Here is a 17,835-nt window from a genome sequence, read left to right as displayed (position 1 = left end):
AGAACTAGGGGGCATAATCTTAGAATAAGGGGTTGCTCTTTCAAAACTGAGATGAGGAGAAACTTCTTCACTCAGAGGGTAGTAAATCTATGGAATTTGCTACCTCAGAGAGCTGTGGAAGCTGCGACACTAAATAAATTTAAAACGGAGATAGACAGTTTCCTAGCTAATAAGGGAATTAGGGGTTATGGGGAGAGGGCAGGGAAGTGGACGTGAGTCTAGGTTCGGATCAGCCATGATCCTATTGAATGGCGGAGCAGGCCCGAGGGGCCGTATGGCCTACTCCTGCTCTTACTTCTTATGTTCTTATGTTCTTATGCATAGTGTCCCATTCATACCACTTTCTGCTCAGGCAAAAAAGCAATTGCGGCATACATTTTAAACACATTTGAAGAGCCCTTTCTACCAGCTTTTGACTTCCAGTGAAATTTCTTTTAGAAAGAAGTCAATGGGAGCGTCAAATATTTTCTAATGTTAGAATCTTAAGAATGTCCCAACTGTCTAGGTTCTTTCAACTTCCATTTTAAAATTTAGAAACTTGGTTTTTCACTGCTCGCCATTACACTGTACCCAATGCCAAGTCAATGCAGTGTGAGAGTACCACATCCAGACAGTATTACAACCAATACAATTGATGTTGGCTTAACTATTGTTATATTGGTCTTCTTGAATTGCTGTGAAGCAGAAATTGCTTTGTGTAGACTCAAGTGATACCTATAACCGCACTGTTAGGTTACAATAAAATACAAGTTTCAGCAGCGCGTTCAGGCGCTAAAGATACTCTGAGGTGGCCAAGATGGGGTCTTGAACTGAAACGCTGGTTTAGCCTGTGTTTAGCGTAAGATGCCATCTTGGTAAAGGAGTTGAAGCACGTGCTAGGAACGGCCGCCCGGAGGCTTGTTAAGGGTCTGAATGCCACCTAAAATGTCTACTAGTGCTCTTAAGGAGGCTGCAAGGCATTTTGGTAGCTAATGCTTGTCCTAACGCTTTCTCCTAACAGCGACCTAGCTGTTCGGGAGTAAACAATGCGTTGATGTAGATTTCAAGCACTACTTAAAGGGATACTCACCATTTCATGTTCACTTGCTGCTGGAGCTGTGAAGAAGACCCCTGAAACGCATTGGGAGACTTTCTGGGACACTTTGTCAAGACTTCATCAACACTCGAGCAACATTTATTCCGCAAATTCTCTAAGGATTTCACCTAAAAAGAGTAACTACTGTGCTGCACCTTATTGGACACCTTATAGGAGTCACCAGGAGAAAGGTCATGGGCATCTTGGTAGGGGTCCCCCTTGGTCTGGACGAGGAGTGGGAGGAGGACATGAGGCCAGGCAGAACAGCACCAGCTGCTGCAGGAGAGAGGGACAGGAGGGTGAGGAGGGCAAGGTGACGTCCTTCCCCCCTCAGGACACCTCAATTCCTCTGAATCTCCTCAACCAGGACCTCCAGTGCTGCGCCCAAGAACCTGTGCTCCCTCAGTCCCTGAGCCATCCTGCAATGTGCCGCTGTGTGCCAGCTAGAGCACTCCATACCTTCAGTGGAAGTGAGTGCAAGGAGCCCACATATACTGGTCCATGAAAATTGTGTCTAATCAGCGCTTGAGTGCTAAACCTACAGGTGCCTGGTTTTGCACCTCCAGACAAGTTCAAGTTATGATAATGTTCAATTAGGACCAAAATTGTGTGGTAAATCCAGACGTTCAAACAGGCATGTCTTATTAGCAGTGCACCTATTTAGCACCTGTTTTCACCCGTTGGCCAAAATAACTCTCAAGGCACCAAACATAGATTGAGCATAAGGGTGTGTGTTATTAATACAATACTAGCAGATCTCCTGTGGCGGTGCTCATGGTCCTGCAGCCTATACAGTGGTACAGGATACAGTGGATATATAATGCCAACTTGTGGCTGCAACTGCAACTACAGTGTCACTGGCACATGTTTACATAGGGTTTCTCATTATAACTGGTAATTTCAATTTTAAATGTTGAAATAAAAAGCGTTAATAAAAATTGTGAGAACAGGGAATGAAATTTGTGAAGCAGAAATGCATGCATACACAAATTTTTAATATAGTATTACATAGAATACAGAGTAGAATTTCTAAATTTGCCGATGACACCAAACTTGGGGGTATGGCAAACAGTGAGGATGATACCAATCGACGGCAACAGGACATAGAAAGGTTAGCAGAATGGGCAGACAAGTGGCAGATGGAATTTAATACAGAGAAGTGTGAGGTGGTGCATTTTGGCAGAAGGAACAGGGAGAGGCAATATACACTTAATGGCACAGTTTTAAAGAGTGTGCAGGGACAGAGGGACCTGGGAGTTAATGTGCATAGGTCCCTGAAGGTGGCGGGACATATTGAGAGAATGGTTAACAAAGCATATGGGATCTTGGGCTTCATAAATAGAGGTATTGAGTACAAAAGTAGAGAAGTTATGCTGAACCTTTATCAAACGCTGGTTAGGCCATAACTGGAATATTGGCCTAGAAATTCAGTTCGGACGCTGTTGCGACGCTAAAGTCGGGCGCTCGTCAAATTTAGCGGCCGCCGGAAAGTGCAGGCGAGCTCGCCGAAATTCAGTAGATTTGGCCAACTTTTTGGCCGAGCGCTGCAAAAGGCGTTGGAACCCTGTGTTCAGGCGCTAATCCGGCGATGCAGCCTGATAACGCCGATTCCGGGCGCAGCGCAGGTGCGATCATGTGGTGAGTGTCAGCAGACACCCTGACGCCGGCCAGCTCTTAAAGGGGGAAGGGTCAACTTTGACTGCAGCCACGCCCTGCATGCTGTAGCCCTGCAACTAGGCCTCAGGACTGGTTGTGTGCCATATCAACGCCTGGAGGTCATGGAGAGGGCCCGTGAAAGAGCCCAGCGGTTCTCTGAGCATGCGCTGGGTGTGCTCCTTCATGGGGTGCGCAAAAGAAGACGGGTCGTGTGCCCGGCTAGTGGCAGGAAGGCTCCCAGGAGCCAGTTCAGGGAGGCGTGGACCAAAATTGCCCGGAGGGTCTCCTCCAACTCCGATGTTCCCAGGAGTGCGGACCAGTGCCGCAAGAAATACAATGACCTATGTCGGCTGGTCAAGGTGAGTACCCTTTCCAATGTCCCCCTCATCCTTGCATGTGCACCTCCCATTAGGGCCAAAGGGACATCCAAGGTCTAATGCCCAGCCCTGCTGCTGCTGCAATGGCACTTGCATGTTAATCAATAGCTCTTTCTGCACTTACCACACTGTGCAAGCTATTCCACCATGGGAGGCCTCACACACAGCAACAGGGCACCACACTGTGCAAGCTATTCCACCATGGGAGGCCTCACACACAGCAACAGGGCACCACACTGTGCAAGCTATTCCACCATGGGAGGCCTCACACACAGCAACGGGGCACCACACTGTGCAAGCTATTCCACCATGGGAGGCCTCACACACAGCAACAGGGCACCACACTGTGCAAGCTATTCCACCATGGGAGGCCTCACACACAGCAATGGGGCACCACACTGTACTTAGACGCCCTCCTTTCTCTTGCAGGCCAAGCTGGCGAGGAACGCCAGGAGCCTGCGTGTCACTGGTGGAGGCCCTCGCGATTACCAGGAGCTAACGGCTCTGGAAGAGAGGGTGGCCCGACTGCTGCGTCACCCGGTGATTGGGCCTGTGGCGCTCGGCGACGCCGACCCTATACTGGAACCCACTGGTAAGGACAGGACCGGGTGCACCTCTCTCCTTGCCCTCGCGCATCAGATCTACATCCTTCCCCACTGGCCGAAAAATGCGCATAATGCACCAGTGCGGCCTCCCTCGCTGTCGGACTGTCCTCACTCTAAAGCTACACTTGTGCCTTCCTGCTTTCAGCTGGTGAGGAGGAGGTGCTCCCTGAAGCCCACACAGCCAGGCCCTCGGAGGAGGAGGACATCGAGGAGCAGCAGGAAGGCGCCACCTCAGGGGAACCCTCCTCCGCTCCAGGAGATGGCAATGAAGGGGAGACGTCTGGCGTGCCGGAGAGCCAGGGGGAGGCGGGGGAGGGGAGCCCCGAACCTGGTCCCAGTGGCATGGACGCACGCGGCAAGGCTCCGGCGGCACACCAGCCTTCTGCCCAGAGGGGGGAGGCGGTGGAGGGGAGGGCAGAACCTGGTCCCAGTGGCGTGGCCGCACGCGGCAACGCTCCGGCGGCACGCCAGCCTTCTGGCCAGAGGGTGGAGGCGCCCTCCAGTCCGGACTCGGACGTCGCCCAGGAGGTGCGCCTCCTGGACGAGATGTCGGCGGCGTTGGAGCGCCGGCACGTCGAAATCATGGAGGTGGTGGCACAGATGCCTCACGCCATCGAAAGCCTCGCTCAAAGTGTGGTGGCTTTCGGCCAATCCCAGGCCAGGGGCCTAGAGCTATTCGCAGCAGCGCACGCCAGGGGGGTGGAGCTCCTTGTGGCAGCGCATGAGAGGGGGGTCGAACAACTCGAGGCAGCGCAGCACGCCAGTCGCCAGCTGAGAGGTGCTGTGCAGACAATGGCACTGCAGATGCGGGGACATGCCGGCGCAGTTGGGGCACTGACTTCTGCCACCCTCGCACTGGCGCGGAGGCGTCGCCAGGCCAGCCGCCGCCCTGCTGCCGCACACCGGTCTGGCGACCAACAGTTTGGCGCGCTTGCTCCCCGGCCAGGCCGGCCGAGTGCACGTGTGTCTGGCGACCAGCGCGCGCCTGGCATCACCCACCTTGTCCCCATTGGTGCAGGCGAGCCTGCGACTCCCCCAGCCAGGGTGCAAGGAGCTACTGCAGCCAGTGAAGAGGGCCACCCACAGCTGCAGCAGCCACCAGCCGGCCCCTCCCGGGCCCGCCCTCGTGTAGGCCGACCCCCAAGGGCATCTGGCGAGACGCCTTGTCGCCCTGAGGATCCTTCCCCCAGCCTCGCCACAGCCTCACGGCCCAGCTTGAGGCGCAGCAGCAGGACGGGCCGGGGCAAAAGACGGCTGTCGACAGACTCGCCCTCTCGCCACACCGAATAGAGTGTGTTGAGCGAGGGTTTGGGTGATGCGGGGGCTTCTGTTCTTGGGGGCATTATGTGGTTTGGTTTTATGGGGGTCTTTGTGTTGTGGGGGGGGCTTGTTTTTGTTAGGCCAGTGACGAAGGCCATTTGGATGGTGATGTTATGTTAGTCCTCCCCAGGTTTTGGGAGTGACAGAAGTTTGTTACTGTTTTTTGGGGGTCTTCTCTGTTTTACTCTTCCATGTGGGAAGGGCCCTGAGTTTTTGAAATAAAGATGTTTATTTATTCACCATGTGCAGGTGTCATGTTTCAAGTGGTTGTTGGGTTAACCGGCTGAGGGCTTGCGAAGCGGCTGCGTTCAGTGGGCCAGGCCATTCCCTGACAGGGGGCCTAGAAGTGTCGAGCAATAAGCCCCCGGCGGACGGCCCTTGGACCTTGTCGCTCCCTCCTGGCCTGGTGCTCCTCCTCCTCAGGGTCCTCCTGCTCGTCCTCCTGAGGTGGTGGGGCAATGTCAGGTGGCAGTGCCTGAGTCCTGTGGATAGCCAGGTTGTGGAGCATGCAGCACACCACGACGAACTGGGAGACTCTATCCGGCGAATACTGAAGAGACCCGCCCGAACGATCCAGGCAACGGAACCGTTGCTTGAGGACGCCTATCGTTTGCTCTATTAGGTTCCTTGTGGCTTGATGGCTTTCGTTGTATGCCAGCTCCGCTGGGGTCCTGGGCGCGCGGAGCGGGGTCATGAGCCATCTGCACAAAGGGTAGCCCTTGTCCCCGATAAGCCATCCCCTTGGTGGAGGCTGTGCCTGGAACATGTCAGCCACAGTAGTCTGGCGCAGGATAAAGGCATCGTGGCTGCTTCCTGGGAAGCGGGCATTGACAGCTAGGATGCGCTGCCTGTGGTCACACACCAGCTGCACATTTAGGGAATGGTAGCCCTTCCGGTTGCGGTATTGCTCGGCATTGTGGATAGGTGCCCGCATAGCCACATGCGTGCAGTCAATGGCGCCCTGCACCATGGGGAAGGCCGCGATCCTGGCAAATCCGAATGCACGCTGCTCCTGCTTGTGTTGGGTCATGGGGAAGGAGATGAATTGGTGCCTCCTCGCGAAAAGTGCTTCGGTGACCTGTCGGATGCAGCGATGCGCGGCGAACTGGGAGATGTTCGCGATGTCCCCAGCAGCGGCTTGGAAGGAGCCGCTTGCATAAAAGCTGAGAGCCACCGTGACCTTCACTTCCACCGAGAGAGACGCCCTGGACATGAGCTGTGGCTGCAAATCTGCATGAAGCAGCTGGCAGATCTCTTCAACCACCTCCCTTCTGAAGCGCAGCCTCTTAACACAATGCGCCGCAGTCATGGTGAGATATGAGACCTGCTCCCGGTATTGCCTGACTGGGTAAGGCCTACGTTGGCGACGCCTAATGGCCCCTCTGCGTCTAGGCATGCCTGGCCCTCTCTCAAAGCGTCTGCGAGCCCTTCGCACAAAATGTAGGAACTGAGGGTTGGCCCCCCATGCAGCCCCCATTACAAAGTTCCAAACAGCAAAATCACAAGGATGCAAATGTCAAAGCACTGGCTAGAAGCCAAAAATACCTCTCCTATGGTGTCCGAAATCAGTAATCTCTGTGCCTTGCTCTCTGTGCAGAAATCCAAACCAGTCAAGTCATTGCAGCGAAATGGCTGGCTTTTATGGGTGAGTGGATGTGCCCTTTAATTAGCGCTCCCCGAATCCCACAGGGCCTCTGTTGAGTTCCATTTCACAGTTCTTAGCAGCGCCACGGCCACATCGGCCGGGCGCCACTGAATTTCCGGTTTGGGGCGCACAAACGGCGTTGCACGACGGAATGACATCATAAGATGCGCACGCAGCTGAGCGGGCGCTAACACTTTGCGCCGGCGCTAAAGCCCAGCTGAATTTTGGCGTAGGCGCAGATCCGGCGGTGCCCGGGCGCTAAGTGGATAGTGCCGGAAATCTGGCGCTAACGGCTGGCGCAAACAGCTGAATTTGTAGGCCATTGTGTCCAGTTCTGGTCATCACATTTTAGGAAGGATGTGAAGGCATTTGAGAGGGCGCAGAGGAGATTTACCAGAATGGTTCTGGGGATGGGGGAACTTAGCTACAAGGATTGGTTGGAGAAGCTGGATTTGTTTTCATTAGAGCAAAGGAGGTTGCGGGGTGATTTGATAGAGGTGTACAAGATTATTATGGGTTTGGATAGGCTAGATGGGGAAAGGCTGTTCCCACTAGGTGATGGTACAAGGACTAGCGGACACAGATTTAAGGTTTTGGGCAAGAGATACAGGGGGGACGTGAGGAAAAACTTTTTTATGCAGTGAGTGGTGAGGACCTGGAACTCGCTACCGACGAAAGTGGTGGAAGCGGAGACACTCAATGTTTTCAAGGGGAGACTGGATAGGCACTTGAGGGAAATAAACTTGCAGGGCTATGAGGATAGAGTGGGGGAATGGGACTGACTGGATTGCTTTACAGAGAGCCAGCACGGACTCGATGTGCCGAATGGCCTCCTTCTGTGCCGTTATGACTCTAAGGGCTGGATTTTGTGAATGGAGGCGAGTTGGAGGTGGGACTACTGCTTGTCATGTCAATGTCCCGCCTCCATCCTCACCTGACCAACCAGAGGGATTTTCCCCTGATTGACCTTGTTAAGCCCACCCTGCGGGCTCAGCAGGCCAATTAGGGAGGAAGTCACTAACAGAGCACATCAACGTCAGACGTGCTACCTGTCACAACTTCTTGAAAGAAGAAATGTCAGCATTTGACAGCTCTATGCAGCTGTCAAACACTGACATTCTCTTTAGTTTGATGAGTCCTTGTATTCAGGACTCATCAAACCTTTCAACTTTGTAAATTTCACATGGCTGTTGGTACGGAGGTTCCAACAGCCAGTCTGTGAAATTGACAGGGAGGATGTCGGCTCTCCCGATCCAGCGCGGCTGAAGGCTGTAGGAAGAAAACAAGGTAAGTGAACATTTTTTAAAACTTAGCACTCACCTTACATACTTACCACTCCACACTTGCACCCATCACTCACCTCTGTATCTTACTTTCAGGTGCCTCCGACCGCCGCAGACCTCCTTCACGTCTCCTCCAACCCGACGGGGTTCTCCGAGGTGGGGAAGCCTTCACCTGTGAACGTAAAATGGCACTAATCCTTTTTTCTGCCTATTAACTACCTGTTAACAGGCAGTTAAAAGAATCCTTTTCCACCTCCAGGAGGCGGGACCTGAAGCAGCAAATCTTCCCACCTCCTGGCAAAAGGGCACGGAGGCGGGATGGGGGCGGGTTTGCCATCCGCCCCCACTTTCTCCTAATTTACCGGCTGTCCGCCTCCATGCCCACCTCCTCGGGGCTTGGAAAATCCAGCCCTAAGACTCTATGGGCTCGATTTTGCCAGCCCTGGGGAGGCGGGTTTGGAGGTGGGACTGCCGGGAAAATGGCAGAATTTGGGGGCGGGTGCCCAACCCGCCCCAACCCGCCTCCATGCCATCTTACCAGGAGGCGGGTAGCCGACCCGCGCCGGGTCCAAGGGGTTTAATGCCAATTAACTGCCTGTTAACAGGTAGTTAACAGGCAGTTTTTTGGCTAATCCCTATTTTGAGCCCTGAAGCATGGGCTTCCCAATGGCTCTGAACCTCGCCAGGGTCAGTGAGGTGGGCCGTCGGTCTGTGGGGGTCAGAGGGGCCGAGATGTCCAGTGTGCAGGTGAGTAATGGGTGCATATGTGCAGAGGGAAGTGTGTGAGGTGTGTGTAAAGTGTTTTAATAAGTTTTACTTACCTTTACTTCTTCTTGCAGGCTTCCTCCCTTCAGGTTTCGGGAGTCCCTCAGCTCACCGGCACAGAAAGCAGAATGGCCGCTGAACTGTCAAAAGCTGCAGCCTTCTGCTTTCTGGTCAGGAAGGCTTTCTAATTGAGTCTTGAGTAAAGTCTGAACTTAGAAGACAGATTGTCAGTGTTTGATAGCTTCACAGAGCTGTCAAACGATGACATTTCATCTGTCAAAAGCTCTTGACAGATGAAACGGCACTCGCTGACGTCACCTGTAACTGGCTTTCCCTTAATTGGCCTGCTAAGCCCGCTGGGCGGGCGTAACAAGGTCAATCAAGGGAAAATAATGTGAGTTGGCCACAAGTCGATGGAGGTGGGACTAAAACCCAACAAGTGGGAGTCCCGCCTCCAAAAGCTCCCCATTGACAAAATCCAGCCCTATGACTCTATGGCCTAGAAATTCAGTATAGCCACGTTTGGGGCGCTACAGCCGGGCGGCCGCTAAAGTTTGCGCCCGGCGCAACTTCGCGCCACCTTCGCCGATATTCAGTGGCATCGCCCCAAGAGGTTGCTGCTGCGCTAAAACAGGCGATGCACGACTATCATTAGGCGCTAAGCCGGCGGCCCGGGGCGAAACCCCTGAGGGCGGGCGCAGCACAGGTGCGGCGAGCTGCTGATTGACGGCAGACACTCTGGTGCTGGTGAGCTCTTAAAGGGGGAGGGTGGATTTGTTTTTTTGAAAGGCCGAGACTGGTGTATTTGTGTTTTTTGAAAGGCCGAGACTGCTCGATTTGTGTTTTTGGTGGTGGGCTTCTCTCCATTAGTTTGTAATGTGGGAAGGGCACAGAGGTATCAAAGTAATAAATGTTCTTAAATTGCACTGTCCATGCTTTCTTTTGGAAGTCCTGGTTGCCCTGCTCGGCTGAGGGCTTGTGGAGCGGCTACATTCATCTTGTGCCATTGGCACAAGCCATTCCCTGAGAGGGGGCCTAGAACCGACGTTCAATAAGCCACCGACGGGCGGCCCTTGCACTTTCTGCCTCCCTCCTGTGCTGGTCCTCCTCCTCCTCCTCCTCCTCCTCTGGTGGTCCTCCAATGTCTGGTGGCAGTGGCTGAGTCCTACGGATAGCCAGGTTGTGCAGCATGCAGCACACGACCACAAAATGGGAGACTCGCTCAGGCGAGTACTGTAGGGCTCCTCCGGAACAATCCAGACAGCGGAACCGTTGCTTCAGGACGCCGATTGTTTGCTCAATGATGTTCCTGGTTACTTGATGGCTGTCATTGTATCCCTCTTCAGCAGGGGTGCTGGGCGCACGGAGCGGGGTCATCAGCCATGTGCACAAAGGATAGCCTTTGTCCCCGAGAAGCCATCCTCGTGGGTGAGGCTGGGCCTGGAACATGTCTGCCACAGAAGTCTGGCGCAGGATGAAGGCATCGTGGCTGCTGCCTGGAAAGTGGGCATTGACAGCTAGGATGAGCTGCCTGTGGTCACACACCAACTGCACGTTGAGCGAATGGTAGCCCTTCCGGTTGCGGTAATCCTCAGCATTCTCCAGAGGTGCCCGCAAAGCCACATGCGTGCAGTCAATGGCGCCCTGCACCATGGGGAAGCCCGCTAATGCTGCAAAGCCCATTGCATGCTGTTGCTGCTTGACAAGGGCCATGGAGAAGGAGATGAACTGACGTCTCCTTCTGAAAAGGGCATTGGTCACCTGGCGGATGCAGCAATGCACGGCAAACTGGGAGATGTTGGAAATGTCCCCAGTAGCGGATTGGAAGGAGCCAGTGGCATAGAAGTTGAGAGACACCGTCACCTTCACTGCCACCGACAGAGACGTCCTGCTCCTCAGATGTGGCTGCAGATCTCTGCGAAGCAGGTGGCAGATCTCAGTGACCACCGCCCTTCGGAATCGCAGCCTCCGAACACAATGCTCGTCAGAAATGTTCAGATATGAGAACTGCTGGCGGTATACCCTGGGTGGGTAAGGCCTCCTTTGCCGACGCCTGTTGCCCCCTCTCCGTCTGGCCATGTCTGCCACTCTCTCACGGCGTCTGTGAGCCCTTTGAATACAATGGAGAAGGCCAACGTTTGCACCCATTGCAGCCCCCATTATATGTTTCCAATCAATGATATGGCTCTGAAGTTAAAGACAAGTGGAAAGCTGTGGCCTGAAGCCACAAGTACCTGTGCGAGTGTTGAGCCAAACCAGAAAACTCTCTACCTTTGTCTCTCTGCAAAGATCCGTCTCTCACAAAGAAGGAGTGTTGCAAAATGGCTGCCTTTTCTACTGCAGGAGGAGTGCCCTTTAATTTGCGCACCCCGCGCCCCGCAGCGACTTAGAACCATTCCCCTCTACCAGTCGCTAGGGGCGCCAGGCGCACAATAGGCCGGCGCCACTGAATTTCCGGTTTGGGGCGAACAAAGGGCGTTGCACGATGAAATGACGTCAGGATCTGCGCGCGCAGCTGAGCGCGCGCAAAGGTTTTGCGCCGCTGCTAAATCTTTACTGAAGTTGGGGAGAGGCGCAGATCGCGCTGCGCCCGGCCGCTAGCCGCCTAGCACCCCACATCTCCTCCTCCTAAGGTGCTAGCGGCTGGCGCAAACAATTGAACTTCTAGGCCTATATACGGCAAAGAAACAGGCCAGTTGGCCCAACCAGTTCATGCCGGCGTTTATGCTCTACTTGAGCCTCCTCCCATCTTTCCTCATCTAAATCTATCAACGTAACCCTCTATTCCTTTCTCCCTCATATGCTTGTCCTGCCTCCCCTTAAATGCATTTATACTATTTGCTTCAACCACCCCCTGTGGTAGCGAGTTCCAACTTTTCACCACTCTTTGGGTAAAGAGGTTTCTTCTAATTTCCCTATTTGATTTCTTGGTGACTATCTTATATTGATAGCCTCTAGTTATGCTCTTCCCCACAAGTGGAAACATTCTCTCTGTTTTATTTTAATTTTAAAGACCTCTATTAGGTCACCCTTCAGCCTTTTTTCAAGAGAAAAGAGACCCAGCCTGTTCATCCTTTCCTGATATGTATACTCTCGCATTTCTGGTATCACCCTTGTAAATCTTCTCTGCACCCCCTCCAGTGCCTCTATATCCTTTTTATAATATGGTGACCAGAACTGCACGCAGTGCTCCAAGTGTGGTCTAACCAAGGTTCGATACAGGTTTAGCATAACTTCCCTGCTTTTCAGTTCTATCCCTCTAGAAATAAACCCTAGTGCTTGGTTTGCTTTTTTTATGGCCTTGCCATCTTGTGGTGCAACACATCTATAATAATCCCAATCAGCAATATATCTATAATATATGGATATGTAACAATCGGTATATGCCTCAAGTTTTCTCATCACACCCCACAGTCATTTGTGAATATAAGTACAAAATATTATTCTAAAGATGCAGGGCATTGAACTAGATACTGTACATTGGCAATTTACGTTGGATGGTTATCTAATTTACAACAACAACAACTTGCATTTATACAGCACCTTTAGCATAGTAAAACATCCCAAGGTGCTTCAAAGGAGCATTATAAAACAAAATTTGACACCGAACCACATAAGGAGATATTAGGACAGGTGAGGACTGTCTTAAAGGAGGAGAGAGAGGTAGAAAGGTGGAGTGGTTTAGAGAGGGAATTACAGAGCTGAGGACCTAGGCAGCTGAATGCGCAGCTGCCAGTGGTGGAGCGATTAAAATTGGGGATGCGCAAGAGGCCAGAATTGGAGGAACGCAGAGAACTTGGAGGCTTGTAGGGCTGGAGGAGATTGCAGAGATAGAGAAAGGCAAGGCCATTGAGGGATTTGAAAACAGGGATGTGAATTTTAAAATTGAGGTGTTGTGGGACCGGGAGCCAATGTAGATCAATGAGCACAGGGGTGAGGGGTGAATGGGACTTGGTGCAAGTTAGGAAACGGGCAGCAGAGTTTTAGATGAGCTCAAGTTATGGAGGTTGGAAGATGGGAGGCCGGACAGGAGAATATTGTAATATTCAAGTCTAGAGGTAACAAAGGTATGGATGAGAGTTTCAGCAGCAGATGAGCTGAGGCGATTCAACTTACTGGTAGATAAGAATCATAAAATGGCCTAAGTGGAAGAACATTTAATGAATGCTTCTGTGTGCTGTTCACCAAGATTGTGCCTAACTGAAAAATGTCAGTAATGTCTACTATTGGGAGTAAGTGTTCCCTAATTTCAGATGAAAACAAACTTTTCCAACTCCAATCTGAATTGAGGATGTTGTGATCTTCATCACTGTGACTAGAAGTGTGTACAGGAGCTCCTTCTGTACCCAATGCCAGTTGCCCACTACAATGCGCTGTTGCCCTTGGACAGATTCAGTTTATAGACTGAAATAGTTCTACACAGCTGAGCAGTAGAGAACAAACCTTCATGTACTTTTAATGCTCCAGCTTTCTCTTTTTTTCTGTGTGGTTATTGCAAACTACTGCATTTGTCCTGTCCTCAGGTGCACACTGGATTCTGACCAGGGACCTGCAGAACTGTTCAGCTGGGGGCTAACTTAACCTTGGAGAAGAAGAACATTTCTTGCCATTACTGTGATTTTCCCCCCTCCACCACCACCCCACCCACTGCCCCCACAACCTCCCTGCCCCTCCCCCCGATCCCGGCCCCATATCCCTGTGGGCCAGTATATCCCTCTGCCGCCCAACCCAAAGCATTGGACTCGGAGCAGAAGTAATGAATTGCCAGAGTAACAAAGGCAGGAAATGAGGCAGCCCTCATTTAATTTATTCAAAGAGTCATACTGAAGTATTCCTTAATGGTAACTCTTCCCAAGTTGTAAATTAACACAGTGTTAAAAGAGAACTGCAGTACGAAAGATAGTACTGAATTTCAGAAGAACTTTATTTCTATTTTTCTCAATTCACTCCAAAATCAATAGTATTGAAACTCCTAGCTTCCTGTTGGCAAATATCCAAAGGTTGTCTGGGAGTTATACTGTATATTGATCTAAATGCATTCTGATGATGCATTGCAGGAGTGCCATCACTGTCAATAAGAATTTAATTCTATTAGCACAATGGGGAATCTTAATGCATGGATAGGAAGCTTTTCCTGGAGCCAGAGCAAAAATAACTATCTACAATTTTACATGAAAAGAAACACTTCTGAAAGCCATCTTCATGATTGCATTTTAACCCTTGTCAAGAATCACTGATTAAAAATGACATCTAAATACTTTGCCCCTCCTTTCTCTGACAATTTTCTCCCTTCTGTTCACCTTTCCTTCTCCTCTCCTTAAGGTTTTGAATCTGCCTGGGTACAGTTCCATGGGTGCAGGTAACTCTCTGGTACCTTTGCTGAAGTGGCCATTCTACAAGCCAGACAATGAGTAATGGCGGGCTATTTGACTGCTGCAGGTGGCAAGGGGGTGACAATCCTGTCCTCACCCGATGTCCACACATGTGCACTTGCGGCAGAGATTGCTGGATCATGGTCCTGAGTAGAACAGATGGGCGAAACATCCCTGGCCCGGGGATGTTGAGGCCAATTTCAGCACCCTTACTGCAGAGATGTTGAACCTTTTGCAGCTGAGGGCCAGATGCAGGTGTCAAACCAGCGGAGTGGGCTGCACAGATGTGCGGGGGGTGGGGGGGGGGCGGGGGGAGGGGGGGAGGGGGAGGGGTGGTGGTGGGGGGAACCAAAAATTTATGAAAGGTGCAAGTTAAAGGGATGTAGCCACTAAAGGGAAATGGCCGCAAAGGGGCCACAATTTTTGACAGCCTTTAGATAAAAGATTGGAAATCCAACAGCAGCTTTTGGTAAGGTTGAAGGCAGAGAGGGGAAAGGAAGTAACAGGTAAAAAGGAAACCCAATGTGGAGTTGAAGCACCATACGCAGTCATGGGGAAAGTGATAGAACGGCACAGTACCTCACCCTTTGTGGCTGGTGAACTGGGCATTATGCTGCCTGAAGTGGGTGCGAGAAGAGTTGCATTCTAGGTTACTCACCCCATATGGACAGCAGTGCAGCATGTCTGCAATAAGCCTGAGCCATAAAAGGTAAGAGCTGAAGTGACTTTTACAGCCATTGGCAGTGGTTGAGCGGTGTCTGTGCTGTGGGTTGGATGAACATCACATTACAATAGGCATAACTCTGCCGCTGCCTCCCAAGAGTATCGGAGCTGACCCTTGAACACACCCAGGTAAATGCAGCTCTGTTAGCGTTAATGGTGGAAGGGTAACACAAGTGCTTGTGCTGAAGACTGTAGCTGGGCTTCTCAATGGAAACTGAAAATCCATTGTTTACATTTCCAAAACTGGTGCAAATAATGGCAGTGGCAGAACCCATGTAGCTTTAATTAATAATACATGGTTTAAAAATGAATAAGAAAAATACATGATGAAGCACTTATGATTGCTTCCAAACTTGCCCTTCACTGCCCTTTGACCATGTAACTTTTAAAAGCTTCCTTCAGCTGCTGCCTAACACATGCTGTGCATGGTTGTGGTTGTTATTAATTTTAACAAATGTAAACAGTCCAAAATTATGAGGACCTCTAAATGATGCGATCTATCCCCCAATTAATATGTTACAATGAAGCTTTTCCCTGTGTCTGGTGGAAGCTTCCTGTGGTAACTTAAATGGCTGCTGGAAATATAAGTCAGATGCAACACTAATCACTGCCCGTTAACCTCTTCATTATACCCCTAATGCCCCATATAGGGTGTAACAGAGATGAAAATTGGCCCTATGGTATAAAGTAAAATGACAGTTCTCGTTACTCATGCTCCCTAATGTAAGTAAAACTACCCTATAAGCAGTTTCATCGCTCGAAGAAGAACGAGTAAGAATTATAGAATCATAGAAATTAATACAAAAAAAACTATTTCAGCTTACTGTGCCTGTAATAATAGCTCCACAATGGATCTAGTCCCATTTCCTTATTCCTTATCTGTAACCTTCAGTATTTTTCACCTCCAAGTTTAACTTCCTCTTAAAGATTGTAAATGACTCAGCTTCAATAGCCACTTGTGTTTGTGCATTCCAGATTCTAATATCCTTTTTTCATGATCAAATGTTCTCCTAACCTCCCCTTTTAAGCTTCAAGTATTAACCTGAGTGTATGTCCCCGAGTGACTTATTCACTGGCCAGTGGAAATAATCTTTCAATATTTTATTCTCTCAAATCTTTTCATGTTTCTATTAGATTCCCATTAAACTTCTCTGCCTGAATACAGCCCTAGGTTTTCAATTCTCTCAACATAACTGTATCCTGTCATCCCTATGTCATTCTAATGAACCTATGTTGTAGCTTTTTCATGCGTTTAATAGTGTTTCGATAACAGGGTGTCTTAAATTTCACGCAGTACTCCAGCTGTAGCCTTACCTGTAGTGTATGTACCCGTCTATCTTTAAGGGAACTATTGAATGTAACCGTTCACCTTTAAGGGAACTACTTTAGGTGTGGCACTATTTGTTTGGCTTCTGTATACTGTAATACCGATAGTGACCACACCAGTATATAAGTGTTGTGGCATGATTGCTGGGGCAGATTCGCCCGGACCTTCGAATAGTAAAGACCTGTTTTGTTTGTTACTTCTGAAGTCTGTGTATTTATTAACTGCACAACCCACAGACTTTACAGTGGCGACGAGTCCGATCGTACCCTGCGGCAAGACTACCAAAAGCAACGAAGAGCGTTGAAGAGAGACAACCGCCCTCGTCGTGCTACCAAAAGAAAACATGAGGCTGCAACAACAGAAAGCAGGAAGACTAGCAACAAAAGCTGTATCAGCAACAGGCACTGACTACCCTTCTGCCACGGTGCGGAGTGAGCCGACCAGCAAGAAACAAGGCGGCTGAAGAGACTGTGAGTAGGGGAAGGTGTAGAAGTATCCGGAGGATAAGGGCAGAGCACTCGACCTCGGTCGAGGGGGAGCTGTGCCGGCCAAAAGTCGGGTCCAACGGCGTCGGGTGACAGCCGGACCGCGATCGGCGGGAAAACTCCGGGCAGCGACCGCAGCCACGAAGCGCTGAGCCTGCGAGTAGGCGCGGGAAGAGAAACCCAGCCGCAGCCGGGGAGGGAAACACCGGTCTGCGAGAGGGCTGGGGAGGCGAACGGGAACCGTGCGGGGGAGAGCCGGGTGCGGAGAGAGAGACTGCGAGGAGCCAGTCCAGCGGCTGAGCTGTTCTCCACCAACGGGGTACTCAGAGCCGGCAAAACCGAACGTGCGGGAGTGGGTGAGAGACACAGCCGAAAACAGGGTGAGAGACTGCGCGAGAGCCAGTCCAGCGGCTGAGCTGTTCTCCACCAACGGGGTACCCAGGGCCGGTAGCACCGAACGTGCGGGTGAGAGAGCGACAGAGCCGGGTACGGAGAGAGAGACTGCGCGAGAGCCAGTCCAGCGGCTGAACTGTCCTCCGTTAACGGGGTGTACCCAGCGCCGGTAGAGCCGTGCGGGTGGGAGGAAAAGACATAGCTGAGTAAGGGGAGCTGTGCGGTAGCCAGCCAACGGCTGAACCTGTCCGCTGTGGGGGAAGCGTACCCCTTCCACCGGGAAGAAACTCGGGAAGCCGCCATTAGGCGGAGAAGACGCCAGAAGCGGGAAACCGCCGATTTCGCGGGAAAACCGCCATCTTAGAAACAAACAAATAAATAAGAATACTTAAAGAAATACTGGTGCTGCTCCCAAGGGAAGAAAGATGCCTAAGCGAGGGAATATTAACGACTTTAATTCTGAAATAGAAGACTGGGCCACGTACGTGGAACGCATAGAGATCTATTGCGAAGCCAACAAAATAGAGGAACACGACAAGGCGATAACATTGCTAAACTCGATGGGGGCAAAAACATACGGGCTCTTGAAGCATCTAATAGCACCAAATAAACCAGCGGATCAGACCTTCGAAGAGATTGTGGCTGTGCTGAAGGACCACTTGAACCCCACACCGCTGATGCTGGCTGAACGATTCAAATTCTACGCAAGAACGCAGAAGAAAGACGAAAGCAATGCGGAATACCTGGTCGAACTGCGTAGGCTAGCGAAATACTGCCAGTTCGGAGGGAATCTGACAGAAGCGCTGCGG

At 51.2% G+C, this 17,835-nt stretch overlaps 1 protein-coding gene across 1 annotated transcript in view; it reads left to right on the top strand.

Moving 5' to 3' along the window:
• Nucleotides 1–17,835, top strand: part of prss12 (serine protease 12) — a 275,680-nt gene that overhangs the window by 62,521 nt on the left and 195,324 nt on the right. The gene's annotated exons all lie outside the window — the stretch shown is intronic.

Source organism: Somniosus microcephalus, chromosome 2 (genome assembly GCF_052327205.1).
Source record: "Somniosus microcephalus isolate GS21.2 chromosome 2, FLI_Smic_1.0, whole genome shotgun sequence".
Classification (NCBI taxonomy): domain Eukaryota; kingdom Metazoa; phylum Chordata; class Chondrichthyes; order Squaliformes; family Somniosidae; genus Somniosus; species Somniosus microcephalus.
This window is presented reverse-complemented; position numbering and strand designations above follow the sequence as displayed.